The sequence below is a fragment of the Chrysochloris asiatica genome, unplaced genomic scaffold, assembly GCF_000296735.1.
Source record: "Chrysochloris asiatica unplaced genomic scaffold, ChrAsi1.0 scaffold00065, whole genome shotgun sequence".
Taxonomy (NCBI): domain Eukaryota; kingdom Metazoa; phylum Chordata; class Mammalia; order Afrosoricida; family Chrysochloridae; genus Chrysochloris; species Chrysochloris asiatica.
The window spans coordinates 2866055-2870964 of NW_006408583.1; the positions used below are offsets into that span (position 1 = coordinate 2866055).

The window sequence follows — 4910 nt, forward strand, 5'->3', positions numbered from 1 at the left end:
GGGCAACATCTGTTTTGGGAGAAATGCAGCCAGAGTGCTCCTTGGAGGCCAGGATGACAAACTTCTTCTCTCATACTTAGGATTTATTTTCAGGAGGGAATAGTCACTAGAGAGGGATATCATGTTTAGTATGGGGGAGGGTCAGAGAAAAAGAGGAAGACCCCCAGCGAGATGTTTTGGCAAAGTGGCAGCATCAATAGGCTCAATCATGGCAACAATTTTGAGGTTGGTCCAGGATCGGACAGTGTTTCATTCTATTGTGCATAAGGTAGCTTATGAGTCGGTACTGACTTGATGGTACCTAACAACAACAACAAAAATTCATTAAAATATAATCTATTTCAATAATAGTTATGAAAGCAATGGGAATATAAATTACAGAATTTAACATTTGATATGGACATTTCTTAGCAGTTTATATATTTTATGCTCCTTATAAAAGAATCTGAGCATCAACCTCAAGATACTTTAAATCTTTGTTTTTTAGAATGTGAACAAAGTTAAAAGATTGATATGTTAATTTAATGTTGACTAAGGAAACACTAGCTAGTGTTATGATCAATGAAGGGAAAGACTTGCCCATGGGTCCTTTATTTAATTTTAAAAAGTTACAAACTAATCTGATAAGGAGTTACTTAGAATATCTCATCATCTTCAAGCAAAATTCATATGCTGTTGTTTGCTGTTATTGTTAGGTGGCATCCAGTTGGTTCCAACTCATAGCAACATTTGCCCAACAATATCAAACAACCAAAACCCTGTGCCATTCTCACAATTGTTATTATGCTTGAGCCATTGATGCTTCCACTGTGCCAGTCCATCTTGTGGGTCTTGTTCTTTTTCATTTGTTGTTGTTGTTAAGTGCCATCGAGTCAGTTCTGACCCATAGCGACCCTATACAGGGTTTCTGAGGCTGTAAATCTTTACGGGAGCCAAAAGGCTCATCTTTCTCCCATGGAACTGCTGGTAGTTTCAAAATGCTGATCTTATGGTTCGCAGCCCGATTTGTAACTACTACTATTGTCCAATAGTCATATGCATATGAGGTAATTGAAAATACCTTGACTTGAGTCAGGTACATATTAGTTATTAGTCCTCATACTGACATCTTTGTTCTTGAACACTTTAAAGAGGTCTTGTGTAGCATATTTGTTTAATGCAACACTTCATTTGGTTTCTTGATTTACGCTTTCATGAGTGTTGATTGTGGAACCAAGCAAAATGTAGTCTTTGACAACTTAAATCTTTTCTCCAATCATCATGATGTTATTTATTGGTCCAGCTGTGAGGATTTTGTTTTGTTTGGCTTTTTTATTTTATTTTTTTTTATTTTTTTATTGAGGTGCAATCCACATTAAAGGCTGTAGTGTTTGATCTACATTTTAAATCCTCTTCACGTGCAGCAAGCAAGGTTTTATTATTTGCTTATCTCAAGTTATTAATGAGTCTTCCTCCAATCCTGATGCCACGTTCTCCTTTATATAAACAAGCTTTTCAGATTATTTGTTCAGCATACAGGTTAAATAAGTATAATGAAAGGGTATAATCCTGGTGCATACCATCCCTGAAGTTACGCCACTCAGTATTTCTTTCTGTTCTAATGACAGCTAAGTATTCTGAAATACTTATTTTTCACAATGTTATCCACGGTTTGTCATATTCACACAGTTGAAAGTCTTCACATAGTCAATAAAGTATAAGTAGACACCTTTCTGGTGTTCTCTGCTTTTAGTAAAGATCCATCTGTATTCAGCAATAACATTCCTCGTTCTATCAATTCTTCTGAGTCTGCCTTGAATTTCTGGCAGTTCACACTCGATGTACTTTTAAAATAATTTTTAAAATATCTATAGCAAAATTTTACTTGCATGTGATATTAATGCTATTACTCATTGATTCCTGTATTTCCTTGGGCCACCTCTCTCTGGAATGGGCACAAATACAAATCTCTTCCAACTGGTTGGCCATTAAAGTGTTACCCAAATTTCTTGACTTAGATGAGGGAGTGCCTCCAGTTCTGCATCAGTGTGTTGAAAGAGTTCAATTTGTATTCCATCAATTCCTTAATTCAAACCACACCTTCTGTGCAGCCTAGACTTCTTTCTTCATTACCATCAGTTCTTCATCATATGCCATCTCTTGAAATGTTGAACATAGACCATTTCTTTTTGGTACAGGGACTCTATGTGTTCCTTCCATCTTCTTTTAATGTTTTTAGCATCACTCAATAATTTGCCCATGGAGTCTTTCAATATCATACTTTATGCTTGAATTTTTTCTTCAATTCTTTCAGCTTGAGAAATGCTAAATGTGTCCTTTTTGGTTTTCTAACTCCAGGTCTTTGCACATTTCATTATAATAATTTACTTTGTATTTTGCTTCCTCATTTCTTCCATTTGCTTTAGATTCTCTATGTTCAAAAGCAAGTTACAACGCTGGGCTGGGGTTGCTTCAGTAGAGGTAGCACCGAGAGGATCCTGAGGCCACCCCTTGGGATCCTGGAAGTCAAAGAACACAGTGTTGTCGGCCCGGTTCCGGAAGGTGGACATGGATGAGTACGACGAGAACAAGATCATGGATGAGGAGGATGGAGGCGACGGCCAGGCCGGGGCCAACGAGGGTGAGGTGGAATCCTGCCTGAGACAAGGAAACATGGCAGCTGCTCTCCAAGCAGCTCTGAAACCTACCTGCCACCCCCCATTGTCTTGAAGGTGCTCATCTCTTTTAAAGCTAATGATATTGAAAAGGCAGTTCAGTCTCTGGACAAGAATGGTGTGGACCTCCTTATGAAGTATATTTATGAAGGCTTTGAGAGCCCCCCTGACAATAGCAGTGCTGTGTTACTGCAGTGGCATGAAAAGGCACTTGCTGCTGGAGGAGTAGGGTCCATGGTTCGAGTCTTGACTGCAGGAAAAACCGTGTAATCCAGCAGGAACTGGATATGGGCCGGTTGTGGGAGTTGCTGGTACAAAGACCAAAACAACCAAATGCCACCGCTGCCTTTTGGGTAGCATCTGTGTCTCTAAGCTTTGCCTTCTTGCTTCTTTTTTCATATCTTTAAAGATGAAAATTACATACGTCAGCTTCCCTTTTGTGAAAATTGGGATAGCCTACGGGAAATTTTGTTTCGTGCTCTCAAAGCTGTTTGTGATGCGTGTATATAATATAAATCATAGTCAAGTTTAATTGTGCACTTTTTAACTCCTATTGGCTGGATTGTTTTGTTTTGTTTTTGATTGACTACTGAGATATTTGATCAGAATCTGTGGCCAGTATTCTAACTCATTGCTAACCAGGCAGTGGTTTTTATAAAAATATATATGAAAGACTAGCAACTATTAATATTGCAAACTGGACCATTCTTCCAAATTTAAGCAAAATATATGTCTGGAACAAATGGTGATTGAGTACCACTACCAATTTACAGCTGTGTTTCTGCTTACTTCCAGATGATCTGTGAGTTTAAGTGCGCTGCTTACTCTCCGAACCCAGGAATCATGGCTTCTCAATTTCTTAGTGGTCACCCAGGGTCCAGAGCAAGGGGGCTTGCTCTAAACAAATGAATCTATACAACAGCTTATTTGCTGTGAGCAAAAAGCTTTTGTTCCAGTAACATGGACTTATTTGAGTGAACCATAGTCAAAGTAAAAAGAATGCAAAACTATGACGTACTTCATACTCTGGACAGCTTCTGGGTGAAATGCTGTATTCCTCAGAAACATAGTAGCTGCTTAGAGAGCATACAATGTATAACTAGTATTTACTATGCCCTGCAAATGTTTTCAGTATTCTTCAGGGTAATTGGGATCTCAAATAATTTGATTAAAACCCAAACAGGTTTACATTCTAGGTTTGATCTCAGTGTTTTAAAAAAGAAAAGAAAATGCCACACAGTAAAAAGTGTTTACTTTGTTGGACAAACCAAATCAGTTCTCAAAAATATGACTGGCACTTATTTCAAAACTACTCTTCAGTAGCCACAAAACAAATCACCTAAATACACATGACCAGGAAGGTGTGGGACCAGGCTGTGTTTAGTATTCACATGGACACCAGTTTCATGATACCTGTGATTTGTATGAAAACCAGTGCAGAGATTCTGTAAACTCTTGGCTGTTTTTGATACTGCTCTTTTTGTTGTTGTTTTATTTTGTAAAAAGGATAAAAGTTAAGAAAATAAAATTTCAGTGTTGAATTGAAAAAAAAAAGAAGCAGGTTACAGAGTCTCTTCCGGCTAGTTTCAGAGTCTCTTCTCACATCCATTTTTATCTTCTCTTTCTTTCCCGTATTTTTAATGCCCCTTTGCTTTCTTTGTGTATGTTGTTGTTAATGTCATCTCACTACTCTTCTGGTTTTGATTAACTGTTGTCTAATTCATCAAATGGCTTTTTGAGGTCCTCTCTAAAACCAGGTGGAATATATATTTTGATTCTCATAGATTTGTTTAATTTTCTCAGCCTCAGTCTGAACTTGCTTATGAGAAATTGATGATCTGTTTTACAGTCAGCCCCTTGTCTTGTTTTTGCCAATGATAATTAGTTTCCTCATCATCTGTTCTTAGAGATGTAATAAATTTGATTCCTGTTTATTATATATGGTGAGGTCCAGGTGTATAGTCACTTTTTATGTTGTCAAAAAAAAATGCAATCTCCAGCATCATTTGTATCACCAAAGTCATATTTTCCAACAACTGATCTGTCTCTTTGTTTCCAAATTTCACTTTTCAATAACCAGTAATTATCACTGTATCTTGATTGCATGTTTGATTAATTTCAGACTGAAGTTGTTGGTATAATTTCTACATTTTCATAATCACCGACTTTCGTGGTTATGTAAATTTGAATAGCAGTGGTATTAACTGGTCTTCCTTGTCGGCACAGTGTTATTATCCTATCACAGACAGCATTGTA

The 4910-nt window shown here is 37.3% G+C and overlaps 1 pseudogene; it reads left to right on the forward strand.

Moving 5' to 3' along the window:
* LOC102817136 overlaps positions 1 to 2924 on the forward strand; it is a 98401-nt pseudogene extending 95477 nt beyond the window's left edge.
* The last annotated feature ends 1986 nt before the right edge of the window (positions 2925 to 4910 follow it).